This window comes from Lepidothrix coronata, unplaced genomic scaffold (genome assembly GCF_001604755.1).
Source record: "Lepidothrix coronata isolate B3197 unplaced genomic scaffold, Lepidothrix_coronata-1.0 Scaffold69, whole genome shotgun sequence".
Taxonomy (NCBI): Eukaryota; Metazoa; Chordata; class Aves; order Passeriformes; family Pipridae; genus Lepidothrix; species Lepidothrix coronata.
The window spans coordinates 2,437,543-2,452,523 of NW_016690249.1; the positions used below are offsets into that span (position 1 = coordinate 2,437,543).

General features: G+C 39.8%; 1 protein-coding gene across 5 annotated transcripts in view; it reads left to right on the forward strand.

Annotated features, from left to right (window-relative positions):
* Positions 1 to 208: 208 nt before the first annotated feature.
* Positions 209 to 14,981, forward strand: part of PDS5B (PDS5 cohesin associated factor B) — a 100,298-nt gene continuing 85,525 nt past the window's right edge. For all 5 annotated transcript variants that reach the window (XM_017818609.1, XM_017818611.1, XM_017818610.1 and 2 more), the window contains exon 1: positions 209 to 269. The gene's annotated coding sequence lies outside the window, so the exon portion shown is untranslated. The remainder of the gene's footprint in view (positions 270 to 14,981) is intronic.

A 14,981-nucleotide genomic window follows, 5' to 3' on the forward strand; every position in this document is an offset into this window, starting at 1 on the left:
CGTGCGCGCGTCGGCCGGCAGGGGGCGCTGCTGCCCCGCGGTGGCCGCTCTCGCGCCGCTCGGCGGTTCCATTGGAGCAGCCGGAGCCTAGTTGGCGCCATTTTGAAGCCGGCAGGGGGACCGGGGCGAGCTGCGGAAGGGGAGGGGGCTGGCGGCGATTGGCTGCGGCGGCGGCGGCAGCGGCAGCGCCTCTCCGAGCCCGGAGCGGCGGCAGCGCGGAGCGGACCCGCCTGCGACCAGCGAGGAGAGGCGGCTGCGGCGGCGGCGGGGTAAGGAGCGCGGCACCTCGGCCGCGGGTACCCCCACCCCGTCCCCGCTCCATTTTCCGTTCCCGGGGGTAGGGAGGCGCCCGCTCAGACCGAGCTCCGCGGCCGGCGCTCCAGGGAGAGCGGGAGGGCAGAGCTGCCCTCGGCCCGCGGCGGAGCTCCCCTTTCCCATCCCCCTCGCCCCTCCGCGGAGCTGCTCCCCTCCCCCCTTTCCTGTACCCGGCGTCACAAATTAAATTTGCCGCGCCCCCCCGGCCCCTCGGGCGAGGGGGTGACCTTGGCTGGGGTTCCCCGGGGGCCAGGGGTCACCCCCTGGCCCCGGTGGCCCGGCGGGCGGTGTCGCGCCCAGCGCTGGTGGCTCCTCGCGGCGCGGGGTGGCGGGGGGGGGGCGGGGAGGCTGCTCGCCCGTGGCGGGGAGTGAGTGATCGCGGCTTCCCGCGTGTCCCTTCCCTCCCTGCCTCGGGTGTCCCCTCTCTCCCTCCCTGTCCCGGGCAGCCGGCCTGGTCCCCGCTCCGCGGGGCAGCACCAGGGCTCCCGCCGCCCCGCGCGGCTGCTGCCCGGGCTGGGCTGGGGGACACCCCCGTCCCCTCCCCTCCCGCCCGGCTCGGTCTCTCCGCGCCGCACTTCGCAGCGCTCCTCAGCGGGAAGAGCTGCCGGGGACCGTGGCTTGGTGGGTCCTTACTTGTGTGCGAGCCCGACTCTTTCGTGCTGGCTTTGCCTTTTTTTTTTTTTTTTTTTTCTCCCCTGCTCTTTCTTTTTCCCTCCCACTTTGCATCAGGCTCCGATAGAAAGCGCTCGGGAAGGGAGGACGGGGAGGGGGGGCGGGGGGCGGTTGCCGCCGCCTGGTAGATGGAAAACTATGAATTTTACATCTGAATTGCCAGATGGAGAATGGTTAATTTATAGGTTACGTATTGTTTACGTTGAGACCCTCCGGTCAGGAATCTAGGTCCGTAACTTCATCCCGCTGCAAATAAATCACTATCTGTTCTTCAAAACAGATCAACAATTAATGACGGTGAACAGTCCTGGAAAATTAAACTGCAGCAGGCGAGCTCCTATAGAGCTGGATTTTGTCTTGCCAGCCTTATTCTGACTTTTATGCTTGTTTTCTGAGAGCTGTGATTATTTAGTTAGGCGTTTAACACAACTGCTGAAGCATTCTTGTGTTGGTCTTTGTTTTGTGCTTGCTGGGTAGGTGCTTTGGCTGTAATTGATTTCTCTTTGCTGGGGATGGAATAGAAGGAGTGTTGAAAATTTGAGTGCCTTTATAGTTGAAAACGGATGTCAAATCACGTTTTTGGAAGGGGATAAGATGACATGCATTTTTTCTGATTTTCCTCTTCCAAACTAGTGAAATTGTTCAGTTTTCAGGTTATAGAAATTTTGCCTGGTATGTCTTGTATATAATATAGATATGCAAAATGTTATATTGTATAAAGTAATAAGTCAAAAAGATATGAAAAATCTGAACATATGCCATGCTCAGACTATCCTAAAAGAAGACTGAGAGTGACAGACCATCAGGTGAGGTAGTTTAACAGAGGTGTATGTATCATGTTCATCACAGCGTTCGAAAGCATGCACTACTAGAGAAAGTAGTTCAGTACTTCAGCACTTGCATGACATCTTGTGTCTGTGCTCAAAGCAAGGTTGTGCTTGATTACTATAAGGTGGGGGCTATGGAGTGCCTATGTGTATGTGTGGTGTTTTGACTTTGGGTTTTTTTAATATAGTTCCTATATATCAATATATCTCTTGCATTCTCTTAACTAGTTAGTATACAAGGTGGATATGCTACAGTTCAGTTTTTGATGAAACAACTAAATAAATTAAAGTGGAAAATCGTATATGTATAGCACTTGTCTGCAACTATTTTTTCTCTTGTGCCATGTAAATATTGAATTTAGACTGTATCTAGCAAGCTTACTTAAGGACTGAAATTGAGCAAGTCAGCTAAGTCGTTATTAAGCTGTAATTAAACATATAAAACCCAACAGTCATTGCTAGCATTTGGAAAAGCACAGTAATGAAATATGGGCATGACCTTGGGCTTTATCCATTTTTGTCCGTAGAACAGGAGGCTCTATTACCTCCAGTAGATCGAGGTGCATTTTCTTTTGGGAAATGTTGCTCTCTACCAGTCTTTCAGGTTATACCTTTTTCCTCTCTGTCCTTTCTTGAGTCACCCAGTTTATATTCATCCAGAAGAGTAAGAGGGTGCATAGTTATGTGTAAGAGTCTTTTAGTTTAGTAAAGAACTTTCATTTAAAGGTGTTTGGAATAAATGTTTTTTTTTCTTCAAACCTGAGTTTGGAAGAGGTGATAAAGGCTACTTGTTGCACAAAGAGAATTTTCATGGATGCAACAAATAAGAAAATGTAAAGCTGAACAGTAAAAGCATGCAAAATAGATGAAGGAAAATACTGCAACTCATAATTTTTTCCTACCAGTTTCATTCTAATATTCTTTTCTCTTAATGTTATTTATCCCAAATACATACCTTCCTCTTTCTTGACATAATCTTTCCTGCTGCCTTCAGACAAGTTCCTTTATAGGAAAGTGGGTCTGATACGGGATACATTATCTTACCACTTGTCAGTACCATTCTCCTTTTAACAGATTTCTGAAGTAATGGTGTTTTTACTCTTAGCACAAAATGTCAATAATGGAACCTGAAATTATCTTCGGATAGACCAAGGGAATATTGGCAGCTTTCACTTTGAAACTAGGTGGTAAGGGAAAACTGAGTAAACTTTTAAAAGAATGTGTTTGGCGGTGAAGTGTCATGTTAATTTTCCAGATTTGTAGACCCTCTGAAGTGTTTGAGCAGCATTGACAGATCCTGGAAGGAATCAAGGCTTTTAAAGAATTGCAAAATATATGCTTTAAAAAAAATAATCTTTCCGTGCCCTCAGAGGTTGAACATCTAAAAGTCAAGACTGCGCATGTATATAAATGGCATACCTATTGCTTTTCTATTGGTAACCTCTTCAGTTGAATGTAGTCTCTTAAAAAAGTTGAGGGTTTTTTTGTCTGTTTAGTTCTGACACTTAAGTAAGACATATCAAAAGTGCAGTGTGTGAATGATAATTAACTTTGTTATTTTAGCAAGTTAGTGGTTTATTTCAAAACCTCTTTAGAATATTTTGGATTCCACAATAAAAATGCTATTAATGTGAATATTTACTGTAACACATAAAATTTGAGGGAATTCCATGTAATACAGCTAATATTTTAGCTTCATTTCCAAGAATCAGTGTTAATGCCTCCACTCTTTTTAAAGGTTATTATTGTCTGTCTCAGCATACACTGCTTTTCAACCTTTTCTAAAGTGTGGGGAAGTCCCTGAAGTACTTTCTGAGCATTAAGACCTCTATTACTTTGTCCCCATCTGTGGAATTTACTCTTTCACATCCTATCCTAAGCACTGGAAAAACATTCTGCTTGTTTTATACTGCCTGATCTTCAGCTCTGTTTTTTCACCTTACAACAACTTTGGTATTAGTATGCTTCAAGAAATAGTAATAAAAAAACCCTGCCATACCTCATTTGCAACAGATGGGCATGTTTGTACTAATCATCTTGTGTCTGTCACCATTTATGTGGTAGTACCGTAACCAGGGATCAGGACGACCCCATCTGGGGTATTCAAATTTAGACCCTGTTCTTTAAAGATCGATTCCATACAATGCTTACTGTGTATACTTTCTTCTGACTTTATTGGAAATCCTAGTGGATATTTCTGCTGCTGAAATGAGATGTTTCACTTGCATGCTTTTTAATGCATAAAAAAAGATATGAAGTTAGCAGTCAGAAATGTTATTGTCATAGTTGCTTCTATTTTGTAGTCACCTAAACTACATTTTCATATTATTATAGAATGGTTTGGGTTCAGAGGGACCTTAAAGATCGTCTAGTTCCAACCCCCCTGCATGGACACCTTTCATTGACCAGGTGTTCAGAGCTCCATCCAACCTAGCCTTAAACACTTCATAGATGGGACAAGCTCTCTGGGCAACTGTTCCAGTGCCTCACCACTCTCACAGTAAAAAACTTTTTCCTAATATCTAATCTAAATCTCCTCTCTCTCACTTTGAAGCCATTTCCCCCTGTTTTATCACTACACGGTCATGTAGAAAGTCCCTCTCTATCTTTCTTGTAGGCTCCCTTCAGATACTGGAAGGCTGCAATTAGGTCACCCCAAAGCCTCTCTTTTCCAGGCTGAACGATCCCAATTCTCTCAGCCTTTCCTCATAGGAAAGGTGCTCCATCCCTCAGATCATCTTTGTGGCCCTCCTCTGTACTTGGTCCAACAGGTCAATGTCCTTTCTGTGCTGGGGGCAGAAGTCTGTTGCTCTTTTAAAGAGTACTAGATTCAGCTAAAACATAATCACTTAAAAAGTGGCTGTTGAGTGAGGCTTTCCACCTCTGTGTAAATATACCTATATTGGTTGACCGTGACTTCTGTCAAAGCAACCATTGGTTCTCTCTGAGACATCCCCAGTGTATCTGCATTGTAGGTCAATTCAGCATCAAAAATCTGAATTCCTAAAGTCTTACAAAGGAAGGGAGCAAATAAAAGACTATTAAGAGAAAGAAAGAAAGAAACAAATATAACACACACACTCAGTTACCCACGCTCAGTGCAAACATACTGCTCGTGAGGAAGTCCTAAAAAAATTTACATCAAAATTTCCTGTATGTAATCTTTGGGCCACCTTGAGTTTGACTGTTCATTTCTATTAGTACTGCTTTGTTATTTAAATGTACAGTTTCAGTGAAGACAGTCAGATTTCTAGTAAGTTATTGTTTGGCACTACATGTTAGGTTTCTATTCTTAACAAAAAAGAATTGAGTTGTTGTCAGTTATGAGAAATGAGTGGAAGATACTTCATGGAAACTTTTAATTACATTTAGGGATTTTTCCCCCTGCATCTATCTTCTTACAATTTGAAAAACTTTTCTTGTGGAAAATATATTGAGGTGCTGGGCAGCTTGCCATTAGATGTGATACTGTCTCAATAATTTTGTTAATTTTGTTATTTGAAAATTCAGTATGAAGCATCATATGTAGTTCCTCTACATAGGAACAAAGTATATAGAGGCATCTGCAGGTTTTTGTGCCATCAGTTTGTGAAAGCTTTTGTGAGGGACAATGTCTATGGACACTCCAGGTGCCACCCAGTGCTTTTCAAAGGTCTAAGGGAGACAAATTGTCTAAATTTACTTAATTCATGGTATAAAATAAAGTTTATTTTTGGTTTTCTTTCTCTGAGAATGAAGTAGTCAGAATAAGGCTATAAAGTTCTGCTTTCCTAGCTTTTAGAAACAGAAGAAAGAATGGATCATCATGGTCTGGCTTCGCGAACGAAGATTTGGGAAGGGCTCTACCCACGTTTGTTGCAAGTGCGTTGGTGGCTAAAAAGGCCAATACGAGACAGGCATGTCCGGTTGCAAAAGGCACAGCAGAAAGACTCCTTAGGTGGTAAATTCTGCAAGGCACGATTCTTTCTGCGTTGCCTTTTCTCCTCAAGGGTGATCCTGTGTGGGTTCTCAAAGGCATCCGCAGCGTTATAGATGGCGTGTCTCCAGACCTCCTGATTGGAGGCCAGAGTAGACCAGTTATGTTGATCAATATGGCCAAGGCTGAGATGTTGTTGCCACAAGAAAGAATAGATAAGCCAATGATAAAATCTTCAGAAGATTTGTAAGGGAATTTTTCAGAGAGACAGTGAGTAGGAGATGCATTTCCTCTTCTATTAGCCTGAATTAATTTATACAGTTCTTAGTTCTTGGAAGCATTTCTATAACTGAAGGAATTAAGAACAGATATTTTCCTACACGCAGAGTTTTTGGAAAAAAATATTCTGTGCTCTTTTTTAACAGCTGATATATCTGTACTTTGAGAACTTGAAACATTTTGAAAGTTTTGCCCAAGTGACAAATGTTGCCTGTAGTAAGCTCTCCATTAGGTTGTCCATACTGTGTTTTATATATGTGTGTGTATATATATATGAGCATATTTAGAGTAACTTTTTATTTCTTAATTGGCCATTGCCGCCTTAATCTTCTGTATTGCATACAAAAATGCCTTAAAACAATATTAAAATTGCAATTTCTCTTTTAAAAATAGGAAATAGTACAAATTAATTTCTCTCCGTGTAAGTGTATGTTATGATAGTCTTTCGTTTGTTTGTTTTTTTTTCAACTCGCTATAATTAGGAATTAGAGCTGCATATCAAAGTTGGCGGGCATATTTTCCAAAAGCTGGGAAACGTAAAATGAATTGACAGGGGACTGTGGGAAGGGAAAGCATATCTAGTGATTTGAATGATTGAATGTCACTTTGGGATACTGGAATTCATTCTTTCTGTCAGTTTCTTGTGATCCCAGACAAGTCTATTTAAACCAAACTTTTCACAAGAGCGTATTAGTAGTGTATTGATTTCCTGGGAGACAGGCTCTAGACCCAGTCTACTTCTGCTTGGCTCAACAGAAGCTTTAGTTTCAAATGCAGCTCTAGATAAAGTGGTGTTGGTGGATAGTTGTTAAATTTCAGTTTGTAACTTGAGTTACTTGTCTATAAAATGAGAAGAAAACTAATTCTTATAAAAAAATTTGTGAAAGTGTTGCGAAAGCAGGTTATGGCACACAAACATAATACAGCCGTGAGAAAACCCACTAAGAAATTAAATCTCTTCAGAGTGTGGCTTAAAGAGAGTGTAAGGAACACACATAAAATTTTAAGGAGAAAAGTTGAATAGCTTTGCTTTGAATGAGAAAGAAGTCCTCTGGTAGGGAAAAAAGTAGTGACAGATCAGATATATCAGCTCCTTTGTGTGCATTCTCTTTAATATGTATAATAAACTTTAATTCTGTTTCCTAACTCTTAAAAATTGGTTTTGCAACTATTTCCATACTTTCACTGTTACTTTTTAAGCAAACTTAGTGATCATCCATTGTATGGATGTGCTCCTGTGAATCATTATGTTGTAACCTTTAGCCTTTAGTACCTACCACTAACTGATGGAGTGCTGTTAGCAGCAGTAAGTTTTTCTCTTGTTACCAGCATCAAGTGGGATGAGGTATGAGAGCTTTTCAGTGGATTCTTGCAAACATTCTTGTTATTGGTAGAAGGGCAGTGTAACATATTGCATTCAATTCAGAAAGCACTGAATTCTGCTGGGGTGCATTCCCCTCCTGCCACCTGCAGCTGATCTTTCTGCTCTGGTCTCTCTCTAGTCGCTTTTCTGTCTAGTTTGTCCTCATACCTCTTAGGTTTCTGCTTCCAATCCTTCATTGTCCAAGTTCATCCTACTTCTTCTCTCACCTTGTTCAACACTTCTTAGACTTTACAGAACCATAGAGTGCATAAGGTTGGAAGGGACCACTGGAGGTCATCTAGTCCAAGTCCCTGGCTCGAACAGTATCCCCTAGAACATGTTGCTGGGGACTATGTCCTGATGGCTTTTGACTGTCTCCAGGGAAGGAGACTGTACAACCTCTCTGGGCAGCCTGTTCCAGTGCTCAGTCACGCTCACAGAAAAGAAGTTCTTCCTTGTCTTCAGGTGGAACTTTGAGTTTCGGTTTCTGTCTGTTGCCTCTTGTCCTATTACTTGGCACCACCGAGAAGAGTCTGGCTCCATCTTCTTCACACTCTCTGTTCATATACCTGGTTACATTGTACATATTAGGAACCTCAAGGCTGATAGGTTACATAAACTGTGGTGTATAGAGGTGGGGTTTTTTGTTGTTTGTTCGGAGTTTTTTTGCACTTTTTGTTCCTATTTCCCCCCCTTTTTTCTTTCTCTTCCCTTGCCCATTAAGTTTTCATCTTGGTTGAGTGCCTTTTGCATAACCCCTAAACTTCCTAGTCCATTTGATACAGCTTGTTGGTCCCTGCAGTGGAGTTAGTAGAAGTAACTGTGTCCATACCTTGGCTGTTTCCATGGTAAGCTGAGCTTTTTATCTTAAAAACTTAATTAAGACAGACTTCTCTTCAGCTGAGAATCTGGCTGAGGTGTGAACAAATCCAGCTTTTTCTGCTAAAGAAACAGCAACATCTGTTTGTAAGTAGACAAGTGGATTAGAGATGGATTCATCTGTCAGCAGGATTTACCAGATGTGTTTGTTAGTCTGGTTTGTTTATGTTCACCTTCTAACTTCAGGGGAATGAGGAGAGAGCAACCTATAATGTACACATGAACAGTTCTGATACCTTAAGTAATGGTGGAAACTGAACCGTCGTATCGTGATTGTATGCTTACAGTCATGGTGCAAGCAGCTACATCTATTTATTAATAATTTAAAGCTTGCTCCTTTTGGTTGCAAAACCCATCCTTAAAAAATGAGTGAAGTTGTCTTTTCTGTAGATGTTACTTGTACCCTAATGGATTCTATTTACAGAACACAATCCAGTGGGGAGTGTATAGGGTTTTTTGTTGTTGTTTTTGATTTAGTATTTTGTTAATGCTCTCTTGGGTAGGAGGAGAGGTCCTTCTTGAGGAGTGGGTTTCAGGGAAGTAAGGAAGTAATCCAGCCTAGTAAAATAAGGTATGTGTCCTTACTGCATATCAGCACAGATCTGAGCCTGAGCACAAGAATAATATGCACACTAACTGCACACTGCATGTGTGGCTGTCATTGTGCAGTGAATGTGTCATAGAATCATAGAAACTCTCAAGATGGGAGGAAGTCATAGGGATCATTAAGTCCAGCTCCCTACTCCACACAGGACTGCCTGAAACTAAGTGTTATCCAGGCACTCCTTGAACTCTGACAGGTTTGGTGCTGTGACCACTTCCTTGGGGAAGTGACTGACCACCTATCTGTGTAGAACCTTTCCCTAATGCCCAATCAGAACTTCCCCCGATGCAGCTTCATTCCATCTCTTTGTGTCCTAATGTGAGTGATGAGCTGCAACTGAAGGATAACTAATTACTAAACATTAATTTCAAAACAGAAAACAAATCACAGAGTTTGAAAATCTACTATGGAGAAGGTTGACATAGGGTAGGTATGCTCCTGTTTTACTGAAGCCAGGACTAAAATGTATCAATGTATGTAAATTTTTGAAAGTGGGGTACCAAGAGGGTAGAGACACTCTACTCAGTGGTGCCTGCTCGCAGGTCCAGGGGCAGTGGGCACAAGCTGGAACACAAGGTTCCCTCTGAACACACAGCAACATGTTTCCACTGTGAGGGTAATCAAGCATCAGCACAGGTTGCTCTGGGAATTGACAGATTCACTGTTCTTGGAGATGCTCAAAAGCAAAGCCATCTGGATGCGCTCCTCGGCAAACCGGCTTTAGGAGACCCCTCTTGAGCAGGGAGATTGGATCAGGTAACCTCCAGAGAGCCGCTCCAACCTCAACCACTGTGTGAAAATACAACCCCATAGGGCTAAATAGTTGTAAGAGATGAATAACTGTATTACAAAAAGTTACAGGAGTGAATAGGTTATAGGCAGAGACATGTTGGTTGAGCTTTGAGGTAGGTGTCAAAGGTAAGTTAAGACTTGAACATCAAACGAGTCTTCAGCTTCAACTTTTTTTAAGTATCCCACTGGTAGATTCATCTATGGTAGCAGGTGGTTAGACTCTTTCTTTTAGTCCTGTGGTCTTATAATGCATTTAGTTAACCTGGTTGTAGTATGTCTTCATCTAATTTGTGTTTTGTAATCACAGTTATGGGTTCTTCCTCTGTCTTTGGGGACACAATTACTTTTTCAGTCTATGGTTTTCTGTCACAGTTTTGCAAAAAGTAAAAAAAAGCGAATGTTTTATCTGGGACAAAAAGCTGAACTGATAGAAGCCATCTGGGTAGACAACATCTCTTTGTAAAACACCTAGCTGAATGTGGTTTTGGTACTGAGATTTTTGTATGCAGTTATAATGTAAATGTTTGTTTATAAGTTCATATTGATTAGAAGTGAATGCACTTTAGCACAACATCTGACTTTGTAGTTCAATACCCATACTTTCTTTTATGTCTTAGAATTCAACTCATCCCACTAGCATTCTTTGATCTTTCACAATTCTGTAGCAGATAAATTGCAATAGGATGTGAGGCATTTAATTTTGTATTTTTTTAACATTATATACAAAGTTAGGAATGGAAAGGTATCTCACTTAGGTATATAAATTGTGACTTGTTACAATAGCAACTTCATTTTGGTTGTCCATCTGGAAAAATTTACGAAATGTTTTGCTTCTGTGGTAGCATACCAGTGTTCTTATTGTGTGGATTTTTTGTTTGTTGGTTGGTTTGGTTTCAGTTTTGTTTTAGTTTTGTTTTATTTTGATTTTTTTGGTATTTAAAAAAAATATTTCTTCTAGTTCTTTATTTTTTTATATTTTATTTTTTTTAAAATATTCTTAGTGTTGGAGGTTTTTCGGGGGGGTTAGGGGGGAAGAAGGTTTGTTTAATTTTAATTCTCAAAAAGACCTCCCCAAACCAAACAAAAAAAACCAACAAAGTTTCATGGTAGGACTCAATAAGGCATTTTAGCCAAACAAATGGTATGCTAAATACCAAGTGTTGTTTCCTCCCAGGGGGCAACACAGTGATTAAACTTGATTTGTACCTAATGTCTGTCTGTTAAGGTGTTTATTTTCCCATTATTTTCCCCATGGCTTCCATGCTGTTCTTGCATGGTTTTTTTCTCCCCTTCTGTGAAAGTACTACAGCTTTTAATCATTTGAAATTGTGTAATGCAAGATATCTAAGGTTTCTATGAGTGTTTTTTGTTTTGCTGTTTTGAAAATAGTTAATGTAAAGGAAAATAATAATTCCTGCCTCTTTTCCCCCATTCTTTTTTAGCGGTTGGAGGAAGGAAGCAAATCATTCCTGCCTTACTAAATCTTAAAGTAGTGTCCCTGCCAAAAGAGGGCTGCCTCAATATTGTGGCCATAAACTAGTGATATTATGAAATTTTGATACCTAGTCTGGTTCTCAGTTCTCTTGTTTTAAAGTACAAGCCTAAGAACTTTCTCTAATTGTTTCTGGTGATTCTCTTAAAAGAAATATTTTATGGGAATTCAAGGTCTGCTTTTTCAAATAGCTATTCACATACCATACAACAGCAAGATACTAATCTCCTCTGTATACTGATTAAGCTGTGTTGTATTCCATTTGGATATTTTGCTTTTATTGACAAGAAAGTTGTCTTAATTTTTAATTTAGAAACCAGAATTCTTCCTCTGGTTTCTAAATGGGAAGAAATTCTTCCCATTTCTTCAATGGCTCAGTTGTTTATCTTGGAACTTTTGCCTTGTGGTGGTTCACTTTCTTTGGATGGGATCTCCTAGTATTTCTGGTATTTATAGTGATTTCTGACTCTCTTCCACTTACCCTACTGACAGTTTCTTCTTGTTGCCTCTGTGTATGTACTGTCCTGATGTAATAGACTTTATGTGTGCTTTTTCCAGTTGAAATTGTCTGCATGATGGGTGCTGGTGGCTGCACATAGTATTCCAAGCCAGTTCTTGCCAGTACTTTGAAATATGTGTTAGATGTTGAGGTCCTGGTTTTGTGGGGGGTTGTTAATTTGTTTGTTCCACAGAATAACAGAATGGGTCAGGTTGGAAGGGACCACAATAGGTCATCTGGTCCAACCTCTGTGCTCCAGCAAGGTCATGCTAGAGCACATGGCACAGGATTGTGGCCAGACAGTTCTTGAATGTCTCCAATGAGGAGAGAAGTCCCTTGAAGTACCTTGTTCTAGAATTAATGCTGAATAGCACAACTGCTTAGGAAAATCACGATGAAACTGTACCTGGACCTAGGCATAGACCCATCTTTAGACCCTTTTTTTTTTCCCCTTGCAGTTGATTTTCTTTGACTTGCAGCATATCTTCTTATTTGGATGTTCATACGCAGTCTTTATATTTACAAACATTTCTCTTTCTCTAATCTTTTCTTTCATGACAATCTGATCCATCTCTGATCCGTCCATCTATGATTTCCAATTTAATACTTATGTAATAAGTGATTTTCAGTGCAAGGAAAGTGTAAATTGTTTTGTCACAGACTGATCAAACATAGATTGACCCAGGGTAATAAAATAAGCCTGTAAGTTACGTTTATCCCTGTTTTTGAAATTCTGACTTTAGCATGCAGATTTTTTCCTAAACTCTTCAAATATTGTTGATATCAAATTAGTGCAGCTGTACTGGCAGTATTATTATTTTTTTGACTTTGCATTATTAGTGACAGTGCCGCTTTTATTTTCTTGTACTATACCTTAATTTTTTGAAATTGAAGTGTACTGCACCGTAATTTTTAAATACCTTTAAAAAGCTCTGTATTCCACAGTGGTTCATGAATTCTCGGCTGGTGCCTGTACAGTTACTTTAATTTGAAAATGTGAAATTCTTAATGTAGATACAGTAACTTCTGATTAAATACACCTGTTACCAGTTGTCACAGCAAAGTTTTACCTTCTGTTTCTTTGAAAGTGGGTATTCATCTGACTTTATGGAATACTTCGGTAACTTCTTTCTCTCCAGTCATTACTTTACAGCAGTACTTTTTCTCTTTCTTGATTTAAGCCATTGAAGTTCAATTTTTTTTTTTTAGCTTATTTACAATGGACATTGCAATTTGGCTCCAATTCTGTCTTTATTTCCTGGTCTTTGTGGTACAGCTCTCCTGTTTTGAGGGCTGTAATTACTACTTACAGTTTTTACTAAGTGGTTGTTTGAATTTACTTAGTAGTATGAAAACTTTTCTTGCACCCCAATCAAGGGGACAAAGAGCTTAAAACTCAATTATTTTCCTTTGCCATGGACGTTGCCTGTGACCGTTGTGTTGGAATTGTATACATCACCACATTGCTTCTGTGTGAAGACTCTCAGGACTGGTCATAGTTTGTGTTTTTTAAGATTTTATATGGTTGCATAATATGACCACCTAAGGAATGTTTCCCCTAGTACTTGGCTAACTGAGAAATATATTGCAGATGTCTATTTTATTAACATCATATTTGGTCAGCGTACACTCTTCTTTCTCTGTCAGATTTATTTGCTATCATCTTCCAGTGTTTATCTCCTTGTAATTTCTTTTCCTGAAGCCATGCACAGAAATAGCACATTTTAATTGTAATTCCTGCAGTCCCTTTTACTTAGTCTTGGGTAGAAATATAAAAGCTGAGATCCCACAGTAATAGGGCAATTTTATTTTTCCTTAGGTGATTGAATGGTTTAATGGTGAATTCTGTTATGTAGTTCCTCATAATTTATTTTTATTTTCATCTGGGTTGATTTCAGTGAAAATGCTGTCCCATAGATGGCACAAAAAAGAGGCAGTTTTATTGGTGTCATTTTTTAATTTTAATCAAATCTGAAAAAATGCCGAAACTCACAAGTTGGGTCAATTCTCTTTTATGGGAGCTGCAAGTGTCTGCAACACCACTGGAGAGAGCTGTGTGCTGAGATAAGTTGGTACTGAATACTTTCTACTTGCTAAATCTCTGGAAGGCTCACTTTAATGAAGTTTGAAAAAGGATACTATTAGCAGAAATGGGGACTTGCCTGGGATCATTTGCTAACTGATTGCAATTCTCTTAAGTTGCTTGAGGCCTTTTAGTGGGCATATGCTGATTTTGGTATCATGTCTTGTCTTAATGTTCTTATGTGTTAGTTCTTTTCCTGAATCCTTCAAATCCTCTGTACATTGCAAAGATCTCTCTTCTTGCACAGTTACTACCTGCACATCTTTTAATTTTCCACGAAGTGTTTACTTACTATGTTAATAAAGAAACTTGTGTTTTGCTGTATTTTCTAATGTAAGATTGAAAAAGTGTTTCCTAATTTAAATAGATGTTATTACTTACATATTGACTGCCAAAGGATTGCCATTAATGGATTTCTATAGTGAAACCCAGTGCTTTTCATGTAGTTTGTTGGACTGAGAGTGTTACTTTTACCTTATAATGTGGGTCTTTATTCCAGAAGACCTTTAATTAGTGGTTTCTGGAAATTCTTCCTGTATCAGTCCTTACTATGTAAAGTGCTACCTTACAGAAATAGGAAGCTAACATTTTCTTGATACTATGGATTCTAAAAGAGAATGAAAAGTATTCAATCTAGACATTATATCTGAATCGGTATGAAAAATGACCTGGATTTACATGAGCGCACTTGGCCCACCATTCTAAAGTTTTCTATTTTATTCAATAGCAGAAAATTAACTGCCAAGTTTCAGCTTGGAGTAGCTTTTTATAGCCAAGTTATAACTCCTTAGCAGTAGATTTATTATGGAAATAGATTTAGTTCAGTGGCACTTGGATAATGCAAATCTTTAACAGCTAAGTCACTTCTCACCTTGATCAAAATTGTTGTCAATCAGCTATACACCAGCAGGAATTTGCCAGGATGTAAAAAAATTCTGTAAATTACTTAAATCATTAAATTATTTGGTTTTTATTAATAATCCTGATGAACTAGAAAGATGCCTACCTCTTCCACCTCTGTAAGTTGCTGACTAGTCTCTTCAGAATATCTTGTTGCACCTTTTGAGGAAATTACATCTGTAGTGGGACAATTTCTTCATGCATACTGTGTTGTTGAAACAAAGTTAGTGATCTCGAAATATTTGTCGTGGTTTATATTTATTTGTACCAGGATGTTACCCACTGAGGGTGCAAAACTAAAAAAAAAAAAGATATAAATAATAAAAAGAAATGACGAACAACATGCTGATAGAGGAATAG